At 43.7% G+C, this 27,390-nt stretch overlaps 1 protein-coding gene across 1 annotated transcript in view; it reads left to right on the top strand.

Annotated features, from left to right (window-relative positions):
* Positions 1-1,200: 1,200 nt before the first annotated feature.
* LOC124622453 overlaps positions 1,201-27,390 on the top strand; it is a 62,095-nt gene continuing 35,905 nt past the window's right edge. Inside the window, exon 1 of the mRNA XM_047148155.1 lies at positions 1,201-1,255. The gene's annotated coding sequence lies outside the window, so the exon portion shown is untranslated. The remainder of the gene's footprint in view (positions 1,256-27,390) is intronic.

Below are 27,390 nucleotides of genomic sequence, written 5' to 3'. Positions count from 1 at the left end.
AGGCAATAGTTAATAATTTGCATGGCACTAGAGGAAAACGCAGAGGTAAAACACTGTAGTGAAAGACGGAGATTTTAATATATCTAATTGTGTGAGTTTGACACATGTATATACTCACGAGAAAAAGGACGGTACAAAACGGTATAAGTAACTCAGCAATGAAATACGCAGTAAGACCAGGGAAGCTAAAGCGAGATGTCTGACGCAAATTGTGAAGAAATCGAAAATGAGATGGTCACGGGAATGACAGTTATAACAAGTATAATGATTAAAACCAAATGCGTCAAAATTAGAAAGGAAAGATTATTTCCATTGCTAAGCGGAGGACTGATAGGAGGAAATACAGTGAGAGCTTCTGCTAGGAGAACTGCGTTCTGACTCGACAGGAGAACAAATAGGCATCGACTTGGAAAACATAGAGGATCCAACAATAGAGCAAAAAAATTAACAGAGTGTTTGGAGGCTTGTGATTAATCAAGGTGAAATAGGTACGTGAAATTTCTTCTAAATTTCTACGGTTATTGAAGGCACAGGCAACAAATTTCATATTTGAAAACGCACATAATCGTTCCTGAATATTTAAATATCTCGTATCTTTACACACTGGTTCTTCCTTATGAGTCTCTTCATTACTATGTTGTGAATGCTTTTACGTCTGCTAGTGGATACTCCTTACAGTCCAACATCTCATTTAAAATCTCCTTCTCACCATGATGTAATCCAGCTGGTATCTTCCCGTCTCTCGACCATTTCCAGGTATGACGCCATTTACTGTGACTTATAAAAGTGTGATTGCTGTTACTTGTTGAGATTTGTTGCAGACATCGGTTAGTCCTTCCCCTTTTTCATTTCTACTAGACAGCCCACATCGTATCGCAGCTCTTTCTCTTTCCCTGCAAGAGTTTTCCAAGCCACAATGATCATCAGATTTAAATCTCCCTTAATAAACAGTAAATTAATTTAGTCTTTGTTTTTTTGTTTTCCTCACGTGCTTCTGCAAAGAAGTGAACTATACGTGTGCATGTTACCGTGTAGACTAGTGGTTAGAAAATTAATCGTAGGTTTTGGTTATTGCGTAAGGTTTGTGAATATCCTTGTGCAGAGCGGCTTCCAAGTGTAAATTTTCCCGCCGCCAGACCGCCACGTCACCCGTCGCGTGACTCAGTTGAATAAGTGACCGTAGACTACTCAATGTAGCGGCAGCCGCCGAGCCGAGAGGACGCACAGCAGAGCAGCAGCACTTGTCTGATAAACAGTAAATAATTTAGTTTCTGTTTTTTTTCACGTACTTCTTCAAAGAAGTGATCTACATGTGTGTGTTTTACTGTGTAGGTTAGCGGTTAGAAAATTAATAGTAATCAAAATATCCACGGGTGTACTGCCGGTCTACAGTGTCCAACGGGCACAATATTTCGGCTCCTGTGAACGTGCCGGCACGGAGATCCGTACGCTATGGCTGCTCAGTGGGAACTGGCCCGGCACGTTCACAACAGGAGCTCAGTCCGTCAGTTCACCTGATGATGGCGACATGTATGATCGCCGAAATATTCTGCCCGTTGGACACTGTAGACCGGCAGTACACCCGTGGATATTTTGACTACCAAATACGCCGGGAGAAATTCAAGAATCACAAATTAATAGTAATTTTCTGTAAATCTTGTGAATATCTGTGTGTAAGGCGGCTTCCTAATGTAAATCTTCCCGTCGCCAGAAACTTCGTCACGCCACAAAGTTTCAATTTTGTGCTAGTAGACAGCATAGAGTTTACATCAGTGCATTCTAGTTTTAATATTTATCTCGTGTCGTTACTTTTCGGTAAACAGGATTTCTAATAACAGGTATCTGTAAATACATCAACTGCAGTAGAGAAACTTATTTCTGTTTAACAGCTTGCGGTCTCAGAGTACAGTGAGAAATCTGCACAGCAACTTTTAGTGTTACTTTACTCTACTTTTGTATATTTTGTATACATTTCAAACTCACTAGCGCCACTTGAGACCTTATATCTATTTTATACACAGTACGATATGGCTAAGGACTGTGCTTGTTGTGAGCGAACACAAGGAGATTTGTCTGCTGTTCGAAAACAGCTGTAAGCTGCGTTGGTTACCATCGTCAAGCTTGTAGTGAGTGCTCAAAGTTGATGTGAGGTCGGGGCGCCAGTGACGCGACCTGCGACACTCTTGGCGCCACTGGAATCCCCTGGTGACCCACATGTCGCTGCGGCTTCTGATAAGCAACATCAAACCAGTCCGTGGCAGACAGGGGTGGGTTCGCGTGTCACTGGACGGAAGGCGAAAGAAGGAGCAGGCCGTGCGGCTGGCCCCTATGTCTTAGCAATAGGCACGAGGTGCTACCCACTGTTGATGATAACTCAGAGCCGGCACGGGATGCCTCTTCTGTTGGGCCAGCGGTCGATTTTCCTGTCAAGTCGGGACAAATACAGAGGGTAGGTATGCTTATCATTGGGAGCTCCAATGTTAGACTGGTGATGGAGCCCCTCAGGGAGACAGCAGGCAAGGCGTGAAAGAATTCCAGGATGCATTCCATATGTTTGCCGGGACGGCTCATCTGTGATGTGGAGGAGGCCCTGCCCGAGGCTATCGACCGCACTGATTGCAACCGGCAGCATATAGTGGCACATGTCGGCACGAATGACGCCAGCCGCTTGGCCTCTGAGGCCATCCTCGGCTCCTTTCGGCGGCTGGCTGATTTGGTGAAGGCAACTAGTAACTCACGCGGGGTGCAGGCTAAGCTTTCTATTTGCAGCATCATACCCAGGGTTGATCGCGTTCCTCTGGTTTGGAGCAGAGTGGAAGCTCTACGCCAGATGCTCAGATGACTCAGCGACGGTGTCGGAAACTAATTTCTCGACCTCCCGCTATCGGTGCAGAACTGTAGGGTTCCCCTCAATAGGTCAGGCGCGCACTACACGCAGGGAGCCGCTACTAGGGTATCGCAGTACGTGTGGCGTGCACATGGGGCTTTTTTAGGTTAGAGAACCCCACCCTTGGGAGCAAAGAAGATTTTCCTGTTAAATCAGATACAGTGATATCAGAGAATCTTATTCCGCGCAGATCATAGATAGAAAAGATTAGTATGATTTTAGTAAACTGCAGGAGAATCCAGGGAAACGTCGCAGAATCAGTACCGCTTACTGAAAATTATAATGCACAGGTAGTATTAGGAATAGAAAGCTGGTTGAAACCAGTCGTCATTGACAACGAAATGCTAAGGTCAGATTGGAATCTTTATCGTGAGGATAGGTTTGTCGCTAATCATGGCGGCTTGTTTATTGCAGTAAGAAAATCCGACAAAATCTAGAGGGGTTATCACGGATTTCGAATATTAATTAATCTGGATAAAAGTGAGTATCAAAGAACCGCCAAAAATGGTGATGGGATGCTTCTACAGACCACGTGGGTCAGTATCAGCAGAATATCATTAGTAACTTTCCTGATCGTGCCGTTGTAAGAGGGGGTAACTTCAACTTACCAAGTTGGGAGTGTTATGCCATCAAAACTGGTGCCAGATACAGGTATTCGTGTGGCATTGTCTTGGATGTCTTGTCCGAAAATTAACTTGAGCGGATAGTTAGAGAAACGACTCGAGACGGTAACTCCTGGCAACAAACAGATGTTAACTTATCGAATCAGTTAACGTAGAGAAAGGTATCAGTAATCATAAAGCGGTGACAGCATCTATAGCGGCGGGTCCTACAAGGAATGTTAAGAAAGGCAGGAAGATATATTTGCTCAGCAAGGGTGACAGGATACAAATTTCAGAAGACCTCAGCAGTCAGCATCAAATGTTCGTAAATGAGTACGAAGAAGAAATGGAAAAAATTCAAACGCATCGTTCAAGTATGTTCGGATTAAGGTTTTAAGGGATGGGAAAGATCCACCACGGCTTAATAGACATGTTAGGAAAGTGCTACGTAAACAAAGAACACTTCATCTCAGATTCAAGCTGACAAACAAAAGCTGAACGAAGAGAAAATGAGCGTAAGGAGATCAATGAGAAAAGCATTCAATGATTTTCAAAATTAGACGTTGTCAACCGACCTGAGTTAAAACCCTAGAGACCCTGTGAGACCACGTCAGCCAATAGCACGCTGGCTAGGGCGTCACCACCACAGGAGCGCCACCTACACGAAGAGAATAAAAGCGACGCGACGCCTAGCTGCGGCCGCACCGATACAGCCGGACTAGAACAGAGCACTAGAAAAGTCGACTTGTGATCCATACTCAATACTTGCATTCACATTGTATATTGTGAAGGACTTTGATTATCTGCATGTCACCAATTGCTTGAGACAACTCGTTGTAAATACAAACTCAATTACTGTAATAAACTACACTAATATGAGTGTGCTTGTATGTTCTCTAGCTATCCCAGTAAAAAGTTCCTAGGCACACTATAAGAGATGAGTTGGTAGGATCCCACAGATTGTATATTATGCGAAAGAACTTGCTCCCCTTCTAGCAGCAATTTATCGTAGATCGCTTGAGCAACGAAAGATACCTAACGACTGGAGAAAAAACCGCAGGCCATTTCCGTTTTTAACAAAGGCCGTAGGACAGATCCACCCAATTATAGACTTACATCGTTGACGTCAATCTGTTGTACAATTATGGAACATGTTTTACGCTCAAGAATTATTATGGTTTTTGGAAAACGAACATATTCTCTATTAAAATCAACATGGACTCCACAAACAGAGATCCTGCGAAACTCAGCCCGCTCTGTTCCTCCATGAGATCCACAGCACAGTGAACAAGGGCGCTCAGGTTGATGCCGTGTTCCTTGATTGAATTATGGCATTTGACACCGTCCCGCATTGCCGTTTAATGAAAAAAATACGAGTTTACGGAATATCGGAGCAGACTTGCGATTAGATTCAAGACTTTCATCCAGATAGAACTAAACACGTCGCTCTTAACGGAACAAAATCGACAGATGTAAAGTAATATCCGGTGTACCACAGGGAAGTGTGATAGGACCGTTGCTGTTCACAGTATATATAAATGATCTAGCAGAAGGCGTCGGATGCTCTTTAAGGCTATTCGCTGATGATGCAGATGTTTATACCAAAGTAGCAACGCCAGAAGATAGTAAGAATTTGCAGAACGACCTGCAGAGAATTGATGATTGGTGCAGGCTCTGGCAGTTGACCCTGAACGTAAATAAATGTAACACATTGCGCATACATAGGAAAAAAAATGTCCACTACTGTACGGGTACGCTATTGATGACAAACAGCTGGAGACAGCGTCTGCCCTAAAATATCTCGGCGTAACTATACAGAGCGACTTTAAGTGGAATGCCCATATAAAACAGGCAGTGGAAAAAGCAGACCCCAGACTATGATTCATCGGAAGAATCTTAAGGAAATGTAACTCATCCACGAAAGAAGTGGCTTATAAGGTGCTTGTTCACCCGATTGTTAAGTATTGTTTATCTATCTGTGATCCCTATCAGGCAGGACTGATAGAGGTGATAGAGAAGATCCAACGAAGAGCGGCGCATTTCGCCACGGGATCGTTTAGCTGGCAAAACGGAGATGCTAAACAAACTCCACTGGCAGACGGTACAAGAGACGCGTTGTGGATGACGGAGACAGTTACTATTGAAATTTCTGGACAGCACTTTTCAGCAGAAGTTTGACAGCATATTACTTCTCCCCACATACAACTCGCATACTGACTACGAGGAGGAAACTCGAGAAATTAGAGCCAATGCACAGGTTTACCGACAATCATCCTTCCCACGTACAATTCGCGAGTGGAACAGGGTAGGAGTGATCAGATAGTGGTACCGAAAGTAGCCTTCGCTAGACACCATTTGGTGGCTTGCGGAGTACGATGTAGATGTAGATGGCCTTGGTATGTTGAATCACTTCAGAATAATCCCATCACTGAACATTCCATAGTAACTTATTCTCTGGCCTATTCTGCTATTCGTAACAAATCCTACTCACACGAGAATAACACCATTTTCTTCTGATGTTGATATTACCCTATATGATCCTGAGCAGAAATCCTTATCTTCTTTCCATTTCACTTCACTGTCTCCTGCTCTACATAGAGCTTTTCCACATTTGCTGCCGGCCGGTGTGGCCGAGCGGTTCTAGGCGCTGCAGCCTGGAACTACGCGACCGCTACGGTCGCACGTTCGAATCCTGCCTCGGGCATGGATGTGTGTGATGTCCTTAGGCTAGTTAGGTGTAAGTAGTTCTAAGTTCTAGGGGACTGATGACCTCAGAAGTTAAGTCCCATAGTGTTCAGAGCCATTTGAACCATTTGCACCACATTTTCTTAGGTAGGCCTATTCTAGCTTTCCTACCGTATTCAAGTGTCTGGAATTCAAATAACCGTCCGTTAGCGACCTTTGGCGGTTTTCCAATGATTTTCGTGTGGTCTCCTCATACTTGGCAGTCCAGTCCGGGAATCCCAACGGCGGAACTAATCCAAAATCTTTTGCCATTAGAGACCATCATGACATTTTTAAGTTGCAAGTCACATTTCGTATTGACACACAATGTATGTTTTTAATGCATTGCTTTCCATCGCCTTCTGTATCCTCACGTCTTTCTTCATTGCTGTTTTTTTTTCCTTTTATTGGCAGTTTCCTGCTGCAAAGATTAAGAAGGCGCCCGGTATCTCTATCCGCTCCTACGCCCTTTTCGATAAAATTTTCGTCAGAATGAGAATATAGCCTATAAGAGAAGTCTTAGGTCGCCATTGCTGACGATTTTCATTCAGATTCTTAGCAGTTCTGAGCTCTAATCTGGGACCACAACTTTGGTTAGTACTCAAAGATTGTGCTACAAATATCACGGCGAACCCTATATATATCTTACATATCGAATTAAGTTGTTGGAAACACCAGTAGTCTGAGATATTAAGAAATTATTTCATGAAATCTGTTACCGTTCAAGCAAAAGTGTGCTATATACTTCCTGCATTCAGCTGCACCTCTTAATAACGACATTTTTAATGGAAGAAGAGTAACAGCAATGCCTTAGTTCACGATTTCCACTTTGATGCTGAGGAAAGGCCAGTTCTGGGGACAGTACGGCGGACTGTGATCTTAGTTGGAAATCCTGAATCTGAGTAATTTACTTGCCTTTCTGCACCTGTTTATAGAACCCCGCCTTCGTATGTCAGGTCACTGACTCACTTACAGCGAGAACTGCAGTTTAATGTGGACTCTGAATCATGGTAAATTTCGAGTTTTTCTCTTACACAAAGCATTACCAGACACAGAAGTCGTTCTATTAATAGAAAGTACTACAGGGCGAACCGCCGTTCACGCATTGGTCGATCATACTGTATCTGTCGAATAAGAATTTCTAGAATAGTAACATGTAGATTAATGACGAATATCCCCGATAAATTTCGTGCCCACAACGTTGTCTCTGTGTAGCATAATGAAATATATCGCTCGTAAGGCCGAACGTACAATGCCCGCGCCGCTAGAAGATTTCCTTTTTGTCGGTTCTTGAGTACTAGCATGTTAAAAACACTTTTATGTCCTCCACATTTGCTGAAAGGAACGATGGAATATACACTCCTGGAAATTGAAATAAGAACACCGTGAATTCATTGTCCCAGGAAGGGGAAACTTTATTGACACATTCCTGGGGTCAAATACATCACATGATCTCACTGACAGAACCACAGGCACATAGACACAGGCAACAGCGCATGCACAATGTCGGCACTAGTACAGTGTATACCCATCTTTCGCAGCAATGCAGGCTGCTATTCTCCCATGGAGACGATCGTAGAGATGCTGGATGTAGTCCTGTGGAACGGCTTGCCATGCCATTTCCACCTGGCGCCTCAGTTGGACCAGCGTTCGTGCTGGACGTGCAGACCGCGTGAGACGACGCTTCATCCAGTCCCAAACATGCTCAATGGGGGACAGATCCGGAGATCTTGCTGGCCAGGGTAGTTGACTTACATCTTCTAGAGCACGTTGGGTGGCACGGGATACATGCGGACGTGCATTGTCCTGTTGGAACAGCAAGTTCCCTTGCCGGTCTAGGAATGGTAGAACGATGGGTTCGATGACGGTTTGGATGTACCGTGCACTATTCAGTGTCCCCTCGACGATCACCAGTGGTGGACGGCCAGTGTAGGAGATCGCTCCCCACACCATGATGCCGGGTGTTGGCCCTGTGTGCCTCGGTCGTATGCAGTCCTGATTGTGGCGCTCACCTGCACGGCGCCAAACACGCATACGACCATCATTGGCACCAAGGCAGAAGCGACTCTCATCGCTGAAGACGACACGTCTCCATTCGTCCCTCCATTCACGCCTGTCGCGACACCACTGGAGGCGGGCTGCACGATGTTGGGGCGTGAGCGGAAGACGGCCTAACGGTGTGCGGGACCGTAGCCCAGCTTCATGGAGACGGTTGCGAATGGTCCTCGCCGATACCCCAGGAGCAACAGTGTCCCTAATTTGCTGGGAAGTGGCGGTGCGGTCCCCTACGGCACTGTGCAGGATCCTATGGTCTTGGCGTGCATCCGTGCGTCGCTGCGGTCCGGTCCCAGGTCGACGGGCACGTGCACCTTCCGCCGACCACTGGCGACAACATCGATGTACTGTGGAGACCTCACGCCCCACGTGTTGAGCAATTCGGCGGTACGTCCACCCGGCCTCCCGCATGCCCACTATACGCCCTCGCTCAAAGTCCGTCAACTGCACATACGGTTCACGTCCACGCTGTCGCGGCATGCTACCAGTGTTAAAGACTGCGATGGAGCTCCGTATGCCACGGCAAACTGGCTGACACTGACGGCGGCGGTGCACAAATGCTACGCAGCTAGCGCCATTCGACGGCCAACACCGCGGTTCCTGGTGTGTCCGCTGTGCCGTGCGTGTGATCATTGCTTGTACAGCCCTCTCGCAGTGTCCGGAGCAAGTATGGTGGGTCTGACACACCGGTGTCAATGTGTTCTTTTTTCCATTTCCAGGAGTGTAGTAAGAACTATCAAATTATGTTTTCTTATGTGTAAAGTTCTTCACCAATAGAGAACGCTTTCCCATGCTACCAAGGGAGGTGGCATTGTGGATAGCACATTTGTCTCGTGTTTTGGAGGATGACAGTTCAACTTCGGGTCAGAGATTTCCCTCACTCGGTCGAGGACTATGTCGGAATTGTTCCTTAGAATGGGCACAGGCGATTTCCCCGTACTTGAAACACTATAAGCACGTGCTTCGAATTTAATTATTTACGTGTCGGCGGGACGTTAAACCCTAACCTTCATCTTCCTTTTTTTTTATTAAGTGTATACTCCAGGTGTATGTCTGAAGTAGTCTGATGGAAATTTAGCGGCGTAGTGTGCAATGACTGCTACGAATAAGTGGAAGAGCCTTTCTTCGGGTTTGTTCGCATGGCGCTCGGTTGTCCTATCTGTTACGGGATACAGGAGGCCGTCGGCAGAGTAAGTTGGCTACAGGAAGGCAGACAAGCGCTAGCAAAAACTCTTTACTGTTCCAACAAACTTACATCAGCTACAGGTACGAGACGACGTCATGTGGTCCAGTCTGGCGTCGATGCATGGACCGCGGCGTGGGGGTCGTACTAGGCCACCTCTTTATGGCGCCGAGCCTGAACTAGACTCATGTTATTACAAAATTTAACGACTCACTAGGTTGGAATATGAGTTTCTGTAGACCTCTAGTCCAGAACCTCAACCACTGATCCTCTGTTTGTGGTGTGTTATCAACACACAACAATAAAAGTTTTGATGGCCACGGTTCCGAGAGTTCCGGAACATGTACAGAAAATTGGAATAGACATCAACATAAACATAATTTCCACCCTTTTTATTGCTCATGAAAACCACACATTGCATGTTGTAACGCCATACAGCGAGACCTTCAGAGGTGGTGGTACAGATTTCTGTACACACCGGTACCTCATTATCCAGTAGCACGTCCTCTTGCATTGATGAATCCCTATATTCGTAGTGGCATATTATCCACAAGGTCATCAAGACACGGTAGGTCCAGATTGTCCCACTCCTCAGCGGCGATTCGGCGTAGATACTTTGGAGTGGTTCGTAGGTCACGTCGTCCATAAGTAGCAATTTTCAATCTATATCAGGCATGTTCGATAGGGTTCATGTCTGGAGAACGTGGTGGCCACTCTAAGTCGAGCGTTGTCGTTAACCTGAAGGAACTCATGCACAAGATGTGCACGATGGGGGCGCGAACTGTCGTCCATGAAGACGAATGCCTATCCAGTATGCTGCCGATATCGGTCGGAGGATGGCATTCACGTGTCGTACAGCCGTTACGGCGCCCTCCATGACCACCAGCGTCGTACGTCGGCCCCACATAATGCCACCCCGAAACATTAGGGAACCTCCACCTTGCTGCACTCGCTGGACAGTGAATCTAAGACTGACTAGGTTGCCTCCAAACACGTCTCCGACGACGGTCTGGTTGAAGGCATATGCGAGACACATCGGTAAAGAGAAGTTGATGCCAGTCCAGAGTGGTCCCTTCGGCATGTTGTTGGGAGCATCTACACCGCGCTGCATGGAGTCATGGTTGCAAAAACGGACCTCGCTATGAACGTCGGAAGTCATGCAGCCTATCACGCACAGTTTTAGTCGTAACACGACGTACTGTGGCTGCACGAAAAGCATTATTCAACATGGTGGCGTTGCTGTCAGGGTTCCTCCGTGCCATAATCGGTAGGTAGCGGTCATCCACTGCAGTAGTAACCCTTGGGCGTCCTGAGCGAGGCATCTCATAGACTGTTCCTGTATTTCTGTATCTCCTCCGTGTCCGAAAAATATCGCTTTGGTTCACTCCGAGACGCCTGGACACTTCCCTTGTTGAGAGCCCTTCCTGGCACAAAGTAACAAAGCGGACGATATCGAGCCGCGTTATTGACCATCTAGGCATGGTTGAACTACAGACGACTCTGGACATATACCTGCTTTTTGGTGGAATGACTGGAACTGATCGGCTGTCGGACCCCTCCTTCTAATAGGCGTTGCTCATGCATGGTTGTTTACATCTTTGTGCCGGTTTAGTGAAATCTCTGAACAGTCAAAGGGACTGTGGACACAATATCCACAGTCAACGTTCTGGGAACCGGGATGATGCTAACATTTTTTTGATGTATGAAAACTACATTCGAAAGTATATGCAGTAACCGTGATGGAACATTAACCTTCACTACTTAAAAGTCGACATCTAGTGCACCATGTACAATAATCAGTTTATCATCAGCTTTAGTTTCTTACACCTTTCTGTCTGCCAAATAATATCATTGCATTTGCAAATTGATGATTATATGTTTGTATCAGTATGCTCTAATATTCTGGTGAAACAGATAGCTATATTCATCGAGACATTTGCACTCATGTAACTTGACACATTACGTCAGCAGTTTTTTAGAAGTTCTCTGATACAAAGAAAACCAGCTCGTCGATTTATGAACATGTCTTTGTATTCACCAGTTGTCAAGAGACGTTCCCGCTGGAATAAAGGACGGCTCTAAATGTCGTTGAGATGTAGAAAATCGTCTCGTCTTATCTGCGCTGCCGGGATGTTTGTGGAAAGACATTCGGTCTCCATCTGCTATCATTAAGGCGAGAAGCTTTCCACATTCTCTCACGTTACGGTCACGAGCAGCCGTACTTAAAGCAGTTTCCCTACATGGGTCATTTATGCAATAACTTACGCTAATGCCTGCATTATTATGTACTTGCCTCTCTTCTCACCTTCCAGCCAACAATGCAAGTACTTTTCAATAGAAACAGTTTCAGTAGGTGCAGTTTTTCGTTTTTTGGAATAGGTTCTACGCTCGGTAAGATCCGCAATGGTGTCTAGATCTAACAAGCTCACTACCGACTGTTTCTTTAATGTATTATTTCCACACCTTTATCGTTTTATGGTGTGTTTCGCATGTACAGAATCATATTATCAAAAACTGGTTACTCGTTTGTATGCTGTGGACGTCAGCAACATGTTAATCGAATAAGGATGATAGCATGTGCGATGTGAAAGCAGGCGCGTATTACAATAGACGTTTAGCACCATTTTATTGCCTTGGAAGACAAAACATAATTTTGAGTAACGCATAAGAGGCTGAAAGTAAATTCACAGTCCGGTACTATTCACAATTACTATGAAACTATTACCATGAACATGAATCGGCCGGCCGCGGTGGTCTAGCGGTTTAGACGCTCAGTCCGGAACCGCGGAACTGCTACGGTCGCAGGTTCGAATCCTGCCTCGGGCATGGATGTGTGTGATGTCCTTAGGTTAGTTAGGTTTAAGTAGTTCTAAGTTCTAGGGGACTGATGACCACAGATGTTAAGTCCCATAGTGCTCAGAGCCATTTGACCCATTTTTGGCCAACATGAATCATAGCAATGCAACCTTACTAAATCACGAAAAGATTGCGCGCTCGTATACTGAATCGTAAACCCGTGATCAAGTTACAAACGCTTAAAATAATGGTAAAATATAGAGTGAAAAATTGCATCACGCTTATTAGACAGAATGAATTCGATGTTTCTACTTGGATTTTAGCTATAGATAAATTGGACAGCTCGAGATTTAAATATGAAATATTACTTACGTTTCATCATGAAGCCAACCATAAAGAAAACTGTAATAGAATGAATTTGAAATTTTGGATCCTAAGTAACTCGTCAGAAACTAACTATGTGAACATTTTATCTACAGGGGATAAAGAACATAATTAAAATTGAAATTTTTCTGATACATCTATGTAATCATTATTTTCACAGCAAAATAATTGTTACGTCGAGAATAGGTTATCAAAAAGTTTCCGTTTGAGGATATTGTTGCTGTGTATAAGTAACGTAGCGCGATGCCGATACGGGTATACAGGGAGTTACAAAAAGGTACGGCCAAACTTTCAGGAAACATTCCTCACACACAAAGAAAGAAAATATGTTATGTGGATATGTGTCCAGAAACGCTTACTTTCCATGTTAGAGCTCATTTTATTACTTCTCTTCAAATCACATTAATCATGGAATGGAAACACTCAGCAACAGAACGTACCAGCGTGACTTCAAACACTTTGTTACAGGAAATGTTCAAAATGTCCTCCGTTAGCGAGGATACATGCATCCACCCTCCGTCGCATGGAATCCCTGATGCGCTGATGCAGCCCTAGTGAATGGCGTATTGTATCACAGCCGTCCACAATACGAGCGCGAAGAGTTTCTTCATTTGGTACCGGGTTTGCGTAGACAAGAGCTTTCAAATGCCCCCATAAATGAAAGTCAAGAGGGTTGAGGTCAGGAGAGCGTGGAGGCCATGGAGTTGGTCCGCCTCTACCAATCCATCGGTCACCGAATGTGTTGTTGAGAAGCGTACGAACACTTCGACTGAAATGTGCAGGAGCTCCATCGTGCACGAACCACATGTTGTGTCGTACTTGTAAAGGCACATGTTCTAACAGCACAGGTAGAGTATCCCGTATGAAATCATGGCGGTGAATCGAGGAAGTACCGTACATACTGACGAAACTAAAATGAGCTCTAACATGGAAATTAAGCGTTTCCGGACACATGTCCACATAACATCTTTTCTTTATTTGTGTGTGAGGAATGTTTCCTGAAAGTTTGGCCGTACCTTTTTGTAACACCCTGTATAAGCACTGACATAAATGCAAGGGATTAGTGCGGCGTTCTTGGCCTTCCGACAAACGTGTAGTAAACGCTGAAAGACGGACTACGGCGACACTATTAACAAATACGTCCAAACAGAACCAACGTGCTGCTATTCCTTCCTTGGCTCCGGGGGATAAACACCGGTAGAGATCGGATGGGAAATGGAAAACGTGTTTGGGACAGCATGTCTGTCGAAAACCAGTGTTGTGGAATGGAGCTCCTAGTTCCCTGTTGGTCACGCTTCGACACGGGACGGCGGTCGCTCTGGGAGGCCAGAAGGTACGAAGAAGGTGGGCCGGATCAGGTGGGAGACACTGTACCACAAACCCTATAGTCCTGATCTTTTCCAACGCGATTATAACACCTTCGGTCCGTAAAAAGAGGCCTTGAAAGGTCGACCATTCCTGTCGTAGGAGAATGTGCAGCAGGAAGTTAAGGACTTCTTCACGCAGCAGGGCACGGTGTTTTTACCAAATGAGTATATTCAATCAGAAGCATGGGTGTGACTATTTCCACAATGCTCACGGCTATTTTTTCTGATTGGCATACCGGAAACTTTTTGATATTATGCTCTGTAAAGCTACTCTATAAACTGGATATAATACCTTCGGTCGAAGTCAACTGATATTTTGGTTAATTCCTCCAATCAAATAAAAAAAAAGTGATGAAAAACATATCTTCCTTAGAACAAATTATAAGACATATAGTATGTAAAATAAAATAGACAGTATGGTACATGTATCACTTGTTCAAACGTCTGCAACCCGTTTGTAGCAGAGGATACTAATAAGCAATTTAGCGTCCTCGTAACTCGACAGGGAGAACCGCCTTCCTACTTACTGCTGACATATAAATGGGTTCCGACGATTCGTGGCAGCCAGAGGTGGATCGGCAACTGTGAATCGCTAACAGTAAGTTTTTTTTGTCTCGTAGTTGTGAGCTGGCCGTTATTTCGTTGGCAACGCCATGTGAATATGAATCTCAATAAAACGTTTTTTGGTATCAGACTGCGATTGTTAAGTAAACTGACGATCACCGTGGCCAAGTGGGTCGACAGGTCTGTTTTGAAGTTGTTTTAATGTTTTGTAATGAAACGTCCTACCAAAAGGTTATTATTCAAATTAATACTGGTCGTTGAAAATTACGAACTTATACAGGTATGAGTAAGTTCTCTGCGAGTAACTTCCTTCCGTGTGACATATCGTATTCCGGCATTAGAATGTCACCAGATTCAAAGATTGTGTTTAGTTTCTTCCTTAGACATCAAGTGCAGAACTGTTTCCAAACATTTCTTTCCGATACTCTACCATAAGCTTCATTGTTTTTGGATTTACGGTCAGAAGTAGTTCTTGGAATTCTGCAAGTAGCTAACCCTTCCAACTAGTGCAATAACTCTAATTTTGTTATTAAATATTCAAGCTGTTCCTTTAGTCATTTTAATTGGGATTTTATTTTATCGAGTGTACAAGAGAAACCCGATTTGTGTGCACTTAAATTTCTTTAAATCAGAGAGACAATGATCAACATATTTGAGAAACTATGACTAATTAAGTTGTGTCTTGTAGCCTAGAGTTAATCCTGTCTAAGAAAAAGAGATTTTCCTTACTTAAACGTTAGGCGCTATAGAGTTAACGTATATCACTAAATAATTGTTTTTCGTGGCATATCGTGCGTCGTTTTTCAAGAACTTTACCTCTTCGCAGGCAGTATTTTGAAAAATACGAAGTAATAAACTGTTTCCTCACCGTAAGGTTTAAACGGGCCCTTGCACAACTCATTTATGAAAGCTAATAATGATCATGGATGCCTTACGTATGAATAAATTGTGATAGGGATACTTTCTTCTCTTGGTAGTATGAATTCAGGAGGCTACTTGAACCACTGCAGCACTAGGCCGTACAGCAATCGACAGTGTTCTTACATCATTGGTAAACAGCTAACTTTTATGTTGTATAAAAGAAATTGCGCTTACGGTGGAACGTTGCAGCAAAAGGACACACTATGTGATATATCAATGGCCACAGTTAATTGCCATTTGGTACCTCATACTCAGCTACCGCAAGTATGTCACAGCCAGGTGATGCCGTGATTAAGACGCTATACTTGCTTTCCAAAGGAGTGGGCTTCAAATCCCTGATGATGATGATGACGTTTGGTTCGTGGGGCGCTCAACTGCGCGGTCTATAGCTCCCGCAGAAAGTTCCAATTTTTACACAGTCCAGTTTGTTTACACAGTCTACTGACGCGAGTGACTATCGTGATCATGAAATGGTGAGGACAACACAAACACCCAGTCCCCGGGCAGAGAAAATCCCCAACACGGCCAGACATCGAACCCGGGACCTTGTGATACAGAGGCAGCAACGCGTTCAAATCCCTGTGTATCTTATCCGTGATTTCCGTAAGTAGTTAAGACTGTAGCCGTCAATGTGAATTTCGAAAAGACAATTTTTCTCCTTGTCCAATAACAGGCTCTTTGTTGACTGGAAATAACGATGTTCCTACATTCCTCCTTTTCGAACTCGTAGCACCAGTCAGGTATTCATCCAACTATGTGGAGATGTTCAACATGTAAACAATATTACCAGCTGAGCACCTGACATTACCTTGTATTAGTCCATCTCCCCTCTCCTTCTCTCTCCATCTCCTCCTGTCCCCTCTGTCCATCTTCTCCTCCCCCTCTCCGTGTCCACTCCTTGCTCTCTGTCCATCTCTTCCTGCACTTCTCTCTGTCCATTGGCTCCCCCCCCCCCCCTTTCTCTATTCATCTGCTCCTGCCTCCTCTCTCTATCTATCTGCTCCTCCATTCTCTGTTCGCCTTCTCTTTCCCTCACTGTCCACCTACTTCTCCCTCTACTCCAGTTCCTTCCTTTCCCCTCAGTCTTCTTTTTCACCTCCGTAATTCCATCCAACTTCCCCTCTCATTTTCCATCTCCTTCCTCAATCCCTCCCCTGTGTCCGTTAACTCACCTCTCATGGCCAATCACATCATCCCTCCTCTCTCTCACCATCACCTATATCTTTTCTCCGTTCATCTCCTCCTCTCCCCACTCTCTGTCCATCTCCTCCTCTTCCCTTTGTCTGTCCATCTCCTCATCTCACTGTCTCCTGGCTCCTGCAGTCTCTCTGCCCACATCCTCGTCCTTCTGTCTCCGTCCTCTCCTTCACTTTCCTGCCTCTGTTGATTTTGTCCTCCCCCTCTCTGTCCATCTCCTCCTACCCTACTGCATCTGTCCATCTCTTCCTCCCCCTCTCTTTGTCCATTTTCTCCTGTTTCTGTCCATCTCCTCGTCTTTCATGTCTCTATCAGTTCCCTCTCTTCCCTTTCTGACCATCCCTTCCTCCCCTCTCTACCCATGTCCTTCTACCCTCTGTGACCAGCTCGTCCTTTCCCTCTCTGTTTTCCCATCTTCTCCTCCCCCTTCTCTCTTCACTTTATCACTCCCACCAGTTGGAGATTACTGTATCATATCCCCACAATATCTATTTCCCGATAGTAAGTTATGTGTGCACCAAATTTTGTTGAAATTGAGCCAGCAGCTTTTTACCCATCGTTTTGTCCTTGTATACACATGTCACATATATTTCACGTATGTTTAACGTATTTCTTACATATTTACACGTGTATGTCACCTGTATCTGTAGCGAATAGCATCCTGTACTTGCGTTTTCACATAGTTCAATGCTTATGATGGCATGTCTTCTGATCTGTGTGTCGTGCAATGATATAATTTTGCAGGTACACCCAGTACTGTATGTGGATACTGGCTGAGAAATGTGTTGCTAACAGTCTTTCTGGTAAAGAAGTAATAAATTAAAATTCCATGCATGATGCGGCAGTTTTTCATGAATCTCTGTGTTTATGACGACATATATCATGAACTACATGTCATTTTTGCAGGTACATTCTGTGTTATATATGAATAATGTCTGCAAAATGTGTTACAAAGCAGTAAAGAGGTAATAAATTAAAGGTCAAGCCTGATGCAGCAGTATTACTGCAGGAACAGCGACAAAGTAGTAAGTGATGAGTGTTTTTTCTTTCATTACGTGAGATGCGTCAATGAAAAAAGTCTCTAAGGGTTTAACATAATGCTCTCATTCACAAATACTGGATGAATATAGAATGACTTCTGTTTCACACTCGCCCCTACCCCTCCCAGGTGATAGGTGGTTCTTAGTGCCACACTGTTGCTTTACAAACAGTAAGTGACGTGTGTACCATGTTTGGTTGAAATCGAGCCTGTGGTTTAGCTGGAGGTATAGAACATACATATTTGCACAAGTCCACTTTTACAATATGCATGAATTCGGCTTGATTTTGAAAGGCAATCCTAGTGGGACTATATAAATGGTTCATTGTGATGGCATAATTTTAGTGTTGTAACAACATTTATTTTTCTTCAAAACAGACATAAAGTATGCTAAACAAGTTATTGATTGATTTTTCTTATACAACCGAGGTGGCCAATGGAAGTGGTTCATAGGCCTATCTGCACTTTTGGTGAACACAAAATTTTTATTACCTGTGGCTCTGCACACAATGCCCAGTTTACAACTCCACTGTGTTGGCACATTTCTTCAGACCGTAGCCCTCAGCCCAGGTACTGCTGACGCCGCAGCAGGTATCACTGCATTGTTCTGCTGGAGACCTATTTCAAAGAGGTGCTGCTGTGTCTGCAGTGTAAGGCTGTGGGCCTGTTCAGCAATATTTACTAAGGGGTAGGCTCGCCACCGATTGACTTCAACTCCCAAAATGCCGTTTCTACGAGGTAGGAACCATAAAAATACCTCAACCTTTTAGTGCCCTACCAGGCTCCATCAGCATCTGCTCGGGCTGTTAACTTTCTAGTCTCGTTCAAGGTGCATCAGATTGTTACAAAATCTTTAATAATTTTCCATATGTGAAAAATTGGTGAGAGAGTAACTCGTCCTCTTTCAATTTTATCTAGAACTGATTTCCATACTTAACATCACTAGGAGGTAGCACCCCCACAGGCTATAATACACTCTTGTATTCGTTGTGAGAACGAACAGCCTCCAAATGGCGTCTCGAGAAATTCTTGACAAGAGTGAAACATATACTAAATCTGCTCAAACAGTCTGCTGGCTGGAGGTCAGCATAATACAGCTTCTAGTCGCATCTAGTCGAATCAAAGGACCGAGCCAGTCAGACAATGAAACTGCAAATTTCTCACGGCATTTCTAGTATGTACAGCAGTGCTGGGTGTTGCTTTATACTGCTCGAATACAGCATTCAACATAAGATGTGACATTAGAATTTACCATTACAATCATTCAGCATGCATTCTACAATGGTATCAAATCAGTCCTGTTGTCGTATCCAGTAACCCCACACACAATGGTTCCATGAGTTTAAGGCGTGTGGACCTACAGAAACACTACTTCCTTTGACCATTCACCAAGTCATCTGCAGATAAGATGTCGTCGATATGACCATCACAAACAGAGGCGAGACAACGCAAAATGCCACTCTAGGGCTCAGTTACCCGTGACTTTGCACAATGCTAGTCTGTGTTGTCTTAGGTATGGGATCAGCAGTAAATTTGCAACGGCAAATCGACATCTTCACCCAGCTTCCATCAATTTTTTTCCCAAAGGTTCGTGGTGACACTCTGTCAGAAAACTCGTCCAGGATGTCGGTGGTTGTCGTCGATCAGCTCGTCAGAGCCAGTCGAACAGTCCTCCAAACCTGTGGTGCGGTCCTTGTGGAAGGGTCCATGACACTCCTTATGCAGTCGTTGCATTACAACCAGCTTTCTGTGTGATCTGGCAGTGGGATTCTCCCGTGACTCTCACGCCTGTGATTCTTTCTCAAAGTTCGGAAGATGGTTCAAATGGCTCTGAGCACTATGGGACTTAACATCTATGGTCATCAGTCCCCTAGAACTTAGAACTACTTAAACCTAACTAACCTAAGGCCATCACACAACACCCAGTCATCACGAGGCAGAGAAAATCCCTGACCCCGTCGGGAATCGAACCCGGGAACCCGGGCGCGGGAAGCGAGAACGCTACCGCACGACCACGAGCTGTGGACCCGGAAGATGGTGACTAGCTGCACGACCACGTTCTCTGAGCATGCTGTGTTGCAGTCTCCGCCTGGAGATTGCCAGTATCGTTAGGCACATGCAGCAGCTATCCATGTACTCACATCATTCTTCCTGTGTTGGAACAGCGTTTTTCTGTATTGAAAATAAGCTCGCATGAGGATGAAACGTAAATCAACGTTTCCCATAGGCAGTTGGGTGCTGCCGGGTCTAAGTGTTCCGCTTCTGTCAATGTATAATGAGTTAAATGTACAAGATTCAGTAGTGCGAATGTTGGAGCCACTACTGTCTTGTAATAAGGCTAGAGATTATTGCTCGGTGGAGTATTGTCAATTTTACCGTGTCAAAGAATTCTATTATAAGCTCCTTTACAATAATTGTTACATAAAATTCTTTCTTCAGTCCGAAGGTTGCCTTGAACACTGTAGTTGCCATTAGTCTTGTTCATATTTGTGGCGAAGGAGAAATTCAGACGTCAGCTACATGAGGGCACAGTGATAATTCAGCTCCGACAAGCGAACATTTGTGTGGGACTCGGACTCGAACCCTGATTTTCCACATTGCGCGAACGGTCGCCTCAACTGCTTCGGCTATCCGAGCACGCTTCCCTCCAAACCAAATTCCACACTTGTTGCACAGTACTTTGCTGTCCACCATTGTAACTCCTACCATCATTAACATTATCCCCGCAACATGGCGACCTAGCGTGCATCCTGCTGAAAATGTCATGAAATACCGTCAAAGCGTGTATATTACAATATGTGTGATAATATGGTACTATTACATGATTCGGACATCTCCGAAAGAACAGACACGACACACAGAACAGAAATGCTTCTGTTGACGTGCTGCACGGTGTGACCGCGCGGTTTAAAGCGCCATATCACGGATTACACCGCCGCTCCCGCCGGAGGTCCGAATCCTCCCTCGGGCATGGTTGTGTGTGTTGTTCTTAGCATAAATCAGTTTAAGTCTAGGTACAAATGACCTCAGCAGTTTTCTCCCTTAGGAATTCACACACATTTCAACACTCCTGATGGCGATGGAATGCCCCTGCCTTTCTACGACGTTTAACCTTGTTTACCCAGGCTGTTATGCGGAAACCTACAGTCAAGCGTAGACTCCCAGCCATGGAGCAGTTACATTTTTCCCGTATACAGATCATTGGCAGAGGTTCGTGGAAGCCGTAAATTACCGAAAAAGTTCATGAACTGTCCAAGGATTAAAACCTGAATATATGCCACTTATCCCCTAGGCCACGACTCTTCAGCTCTTCACGAATTTTACGAACAAACTTTCACGCGTAATAGAGAGGTAACGTTTATGTTGAAGAATTGTGTTCTCAGATCATACGTAACTGAGTAGGTACTCTATCAAAGCTCCACGCCTTCTGTTTCCGCGCTTGCTACAAGATTTGCTACTAATAATCTGGAGGTTGTTGTTATTCTCTTTTTCAGGGTCACGAGGAAAGCCTAAGACATAATTAGAAGGAGAAAATGCTGAGGGATTGTGTAATATAGTAACTAGTGAAGTCACTACAGCACACAATCGCTTGCCCACAGCTCGGCGTCTGCTCAGTTGCTTCGAAAGCTGGCCATATGGAAGAGATAATTTTGGTTGGAATGCGGGCAAACTACCACACATATGGCGAACACTTTTCTTTACAATACTGTATTTATTCGGCACCTCGTCCTTTGCGTGTTTCCTTTCAAGATTAACTTGCTCACGATTACATAACAAAATATCATATACAATAAAGTTCTGTTAGCATCCTATCGTATTTACACTACTTTCAGAGCTGGCGCTATGACTGAAGTACAAAAGTGAAACCATTCCGCGTTGCTCTTTCGGTTACGATCAACCAACGCGGAAGTGTGCAAGAGACGGTATTTCATCGACGAGTCCCCGATAGTCTCCGAAAATAGCACAGCTCTTGATACCTGAAGCTGACGGTCGTAGAGTCTCATTTAATTCGTGAGTGATTGGTTGACAGTGCGATCCGCACTTGCTACCATTAACCATTGCACACTACCATTAACCAGTGCTTTTGGTATTACTAAGAGGTAATATTCATGTTTTTGGTCATGATTTTTAAACAAATTGTAAGGCGGAAGCCGGTGCTGTACACAGCTAAGTTCACTCTAACAATATCGACAGTTCTCCAATTCTATGTTTCCGATCAGCCTGATGGATCACCATCTATTTTGCCACATGCACTCTTTCCCTGACACATTGCAAAAGGGCCTTAACCCATACTTTGTGCTAATGTCTGCTGATTAGAAACCTCACCTGCCCTCTCTTTGGCAACGAATGTTCAGCTTGAAGCTTAGTGCCACCACCAGTAATTGAAACTCGCTGCTTCAGTGGAGTGCCTTTGCACAAGTATGGGTCATCATCCAAGACAGCCTCTTAAGCACTGCACCTTAAAACTATTATCTACTATAGTGTTGTGATTCTATTATATGAGAAATTGGACTAAACTACCTTCATTAGGTGTCAAACTATTTCCCATTCCAACCTATTTCCACCTGGTATTAGGATAAAATTTTTATGGCGTTCGTTCGAATGTATACTTTCAATTTTGGTTTACTTCGTAGTTGAACTAAATATGAAGGAAAAAATATCATCGAATCATATAAACAGTGATGTAGTGTACTAGGTACATTTCAATATTTGCGACATTAATTACAACATTAAAGGTTTTCATTACATCATTCACTATCACTGTATATATATATATATATATATATATATATATATATATATATATATATATATAGTGATATGTGATATATCTCGGCTAAGAAACATATAGCACTCTTAGAGGTTATACCTTAGTGTGAAGCGTTCACATGTACAGTCGTGGACAAAACGAGCAAGACCCCTCGCCTTTTCGTTATGCTGATCCGCACTGCTTTAAAGTCTGCTACACAGTACAACAGGCAAGGTGACGAAGTGCTACCAACATACTACGCTAGTTCGATCAGCTGATAAGCTGAGGTAGCACTGGTGAAACTCGCGCTTCGAAGATGCCACAGCATCGTCTGCACCACTTCGTGGGAAACGAAACACCTCAAGTATAAGCCAATGTGCTGTATTTCGCATATCTGTGACTATGAGTTGGATTTAAAGTGTGGTTATGGATAGTACGTATGCTCAGATTGCGAATATAACATCGTGAATAAAGACAAGGGGAAATGAATTAGGCGTCGTTCCTCTTCCGCAACATCAAATATATTTTAGTAATTTTTTCTTAAATGAACTGCGCAGAAAATCATTCACCAGAAGTGAATAACTTTTCAGTAACACCAGATGATATTAACAGCTTGCCGGCGCTGGTTAGCCGTGCCCTCAACGGCGTCATATCGCGGACTGCGCGGCTTCTTGCGCCGTCAGTTCGAATCCATCCCCGGCCATGGATGTGTGTTAGGTTAGGTAGGTTGAAGTAGTTCTAGATCTAGGAGACTGATGATCTAAGCAGTTTGGTGGTATAGTTCTTAGAGCCATTTTTTGACCTTTCGCGTAAACGTTCTTTATATAAACGACCGTATCTTTTGATTGCGTTGACATATCTCACTTTTTTACACCACCAAGGGACCGTATACTGCACGAAGTGTGATACATTTCCGCTTATTATGTCCACCCGTACTAAAGGTAAACGGGTTTTAAGGGTTGGGTAGACAGATAGACGTTCAAGAAAGTGAGACTAGTAGGGTTCCATTTTTACCGATTTACGTGACGAAGTCCTAACAACGAAGATAGTTACTGAAGATGAGGGCCGCATAATAACTTCCCTTGCTCTTTATTTGAAATGTTCCAGTTGCAATCGATACATCAGCATATTAACCTTAGCTACGCTTTCGATCCAAATCACGTTTACAAGAATGCAAATAAAATCCATTTGCCTATGCAAGTGGTAATTCAGATCCCACTATTAATACCACCGCGTTTTAGATGTGCGAGCATTCCCATTGCTAGATGCCTTAAGGAACACTTCGGCTAATGAACGTTTTCTGGCTGTGGCACGTCTAATGGAGTATTCGAAAGATTGTAGAATACGTTTGGCAGCTACGTCGCCGTTTATTTCCTGGGGTGGTGCAGAATTATCCTACTAAATTTACTCGCTATTAACAGTTTATGTTATTCCGATAAACATCCCGAATGATTGTCACACAAGCGGTGACATGAAGGTAGACAATTCATGTTTTTGAGCCCAGCAAGCTCTATGTAACAGAAACTGCAGATCATTTTGCCATTTTCATTGCGAAATTGCCGGCTTATTCACGTCTGGGGTAATAATAGAGGGCTGTTTGCCTGGGTTGTCTGCTAGTGTAGTGAAAGGTGTTTGCTAGTGCAAGGGAGGTCTGGTTTGTTTTCGGTTCTAATCTCGATGGAGGCAGGGAGACTATCAGTAAAGGAATTTTAAGAAATTCTCGCGCCGCTAATACGTTTTATTGCTACCTTTATTCTGTACCGGCGCCCTGTGGACGTCGATATGAAAGTCTTGTAGAATTTCACACTTGTTACTGTCTACTTTTTCCGCTTCTGTCAATGACTGAATTGACGTAAGTGTGGAACTGAATGATTTTTAACTGAATTTCGTTATGAATCTTCACGCATTGCTAAATTTGCACACTTTCAAGGTAGGTCAGCAACGGTAATCCAGTATGACCGGTCGGAACGTTGACACAGACCATTTCGCGGCAGGATGCGCATAATATTTTGCTAATTCGTAACGATCTGGGGTACTTTGTCTTACTAAAACAGTTATGTTATCTCGATAAGCTGAAATTTATTTTTATTAGTGCAGTTCATACTAATTAGTGTTTCTTTTTTCATTTATATCTTATATATGGGTGTTGATGTTAACACCCTAATCAGTATTAATATAGTCTTACGCATGATTGAAAACAGTCTGACAAATTTCGGATAGTTTTTCAATTTCACGCCTGTGCATAGTATGTTGGTAGCACTTCGTCGCCTTGACTGTTATGCTGTGTAGCAGACATTAAAGCTGTGCTGATCAGCATAACGAAAAAGCGAGGGGTCCCGCTCGTTTTGTCCACGACTGTACAAGTAGCCAAAACCGAACTAAGTGCTGAATCCAGAGTTTTTGTGGTCACCATCAGATCAATGATAATCGAGATTAGTGACAGTCTTGGAGGAAATGGACTGTCGGTGGTTGGAAGTAACGACGTGCAAAGCTACAAAGTTTGGAGCAACTTCAACCAAAGTGAGTTCAAATGGTACTGAGACGTCACTAACACTCGTAAGAGTGAGGACGAAAGTGGAGGAGGAAAGGGAGGAGAAAATAGTTCTGATATTTAGCGTATCAGTCATTCAGGTTGATCACGATTATTTTAAAATGACTTCAGTTACCCGTTGGATCTCGAGTCAGGATAACAATCAATGATTCACAGTGGTAAGATAAAAATTATTGTGTAATGGATTTGAGATGTCCCTTTGTTTCTTCCACCAACAAGTTTATGTTGCTCCTTCAACAATTTTAGATTCTCCTCCAAATACAAAAATAAATGCGACTTGAATTTGCAGCAGGAACTAAAATACTTTATCAGTTCAGGTTTAGTATTACAATAAATGAGTAGGTCATTTCATTTTATAATTTGTATACGTACTGCTGTTACGCTTTTTTGGTCAGGGATTTTCACCTGCCCCGAGATGACTGGGTGTTGTTGTGTCGTCTTCGTCATCATCATTCATCCCCATTACGCTCGGAGGAAGGCAACGGCAAACCTCCTCCGTTAGGACCTAGCATAGTACAGCGGTGCAGGTCTCCCGCATCGTTCCCATACGCTCTGTCAGGAAGCATGGGACTTCATTTACACTTTAGACTAATTTATTCGTTTCCCTATAAACAGTATAAACTCGATTAACCGTCACTCTTTAAACCGTCAATTTCTGTTAACCGTCACTGCCGTAACAGCATAATAATACTGTAATAACAGAATGCTCTAAGGTGCAGTGACGCGTTCGCTTTGTTTATTTACTCTATTTTAGTGGGAAGTGAATGTGCCCGCCCGCCGTAGAATGGTACATAAAATATGACCTTCAGTTGACGTGCTAACACATCTCTCCCTTTTCGTGTCTTTGTCTCACTTTTGAGTCAATAGTCACCACTGGATCGGTTTCCAGTTGTGGTGAGAAGACTGTAATTGTCGCAGTGTATCTAGCGGGCTGTTACGTGTTTTGCACTTGAATAAGTTTTATTGACTAATATTTTACACTACCGTATTTAGTGCAGGTTTGTGTGATACAGTGACTTGATAAAATGTCTGAAAAACGTAAACGTGTTGTTTTAGGACTTAATCAAAAACTTGAAATTATAAAACTCTTAAGAAAGGGCGAAACTGCGACAAGTGTAGCGCTGATTTATGGTATTGGAAGAACAACAGTTAACGATATAAAACGTGATGCTCATAAAATAGAACAACATGTGTCAACAATGCAGAGCATGGATGGAGATGTGCGAACAAGAAACACAATGAAACCTGCAAAATGTGATAAATTGTACACTGCAATGTACCGATGGTTTATACAAGCAAGAAGTCAGGGGATTCCACTTTCAGGGCCTATAATAATGGCCAAGGCTGTTGAAATGAACAACAAACTTGATGGTGACTCGTCTTTTAAGGCAAGTATCGGATGGCTCGACAAGTTTAAATTTCGACATGGCATTCGCCAACTTGATATCAGTGGAGAAAAACTCAGCGCGGATAGCTCTGTAATTGCTGAGTTCCGGGAATAATTTAAAGAAAAATTGGCTGAATTGAATCTTGTTAGGGAGCAAGTTTACAATTGTGATGAAACGGGGCTTCATTGGAAGGCTTTACCACAAAAGACAATATCATCACTCTCTGAAAAAGCTGCTCCGTGTTTCAAAGTACAAAAAGATCGCATCACTGCTATGGTTTGCGCAAATGCGACCGGCAATCATAGGCTACCCCTACTTGTGATTGGAAAATGAAGAAAACCTCGTGCATTCAAGAATTTGAATTTGAATGCTCTCCCTGCACAATTGCACAGTACTACGCCCAGAAGAGTGCTTGGATGGATCAATCAATTTTTTCTGGCTGGTTTCACAAACAATTTGTACCTCAAGTTAGAGCACATTTGGCTGAAAAAAAGTTGCCACAGAAAGCGCTGTTGCTATTAAATAATGCCTCAACGCACCCTACTTGTGAAATGAAAAGTGATGACGGCAACATAACTTGTCTCTTCCTTCCAGCAAACACAACTTCACTTATACAGCCCATGGATCAGGGAGTGATGAAATTGTTGGCAGCGTATGTGCCACAAGAGAAGAAGAAGAAGGGGCTGATGAAGACGAGTGTTCAAACCATGAAGAAAAACAAACTATTAACCATTCAGAGGCCGAAACAATGCTGTCCAAGTGTATAGAATGGCTTGAAAGTCAAAAAGAGGCTAACGCAACGCAGGCACTACTGCTCCGAAAAATACGAAATATTGCCGCGGTGAAAGCTCGAACATCAAAAAGGCAGAAGAAATTGACTGACTATTTCCAAGCTAGATAAACTATTTCACCTGTAAGTTTATAGTACAGTACAGTACTGTACATTACGTATTTTGCAACTTTTGTAGCTACTGTACGGATG

The sequence above is a fragment of the Schistocerca americana genome, chromosome 7, assembly GCF_021461395.2.
Source record: "Schistocerca americana isolate TAMUIC-IGC-003095 chromosome 7, iqSchAmer2.1, whole genome shotgun sequence".
Taxonomy (NCBI): Eukaryota; Metazoa; Arthropoda; class Insecta; order Orthoptera; family Acrididae; genus Schistocerca; species Schistocerca americana.
Note: the sequence above shows the minus strand (reverse complement) of the source record. Positions and strands in the feature narration are given on the sequence as shown.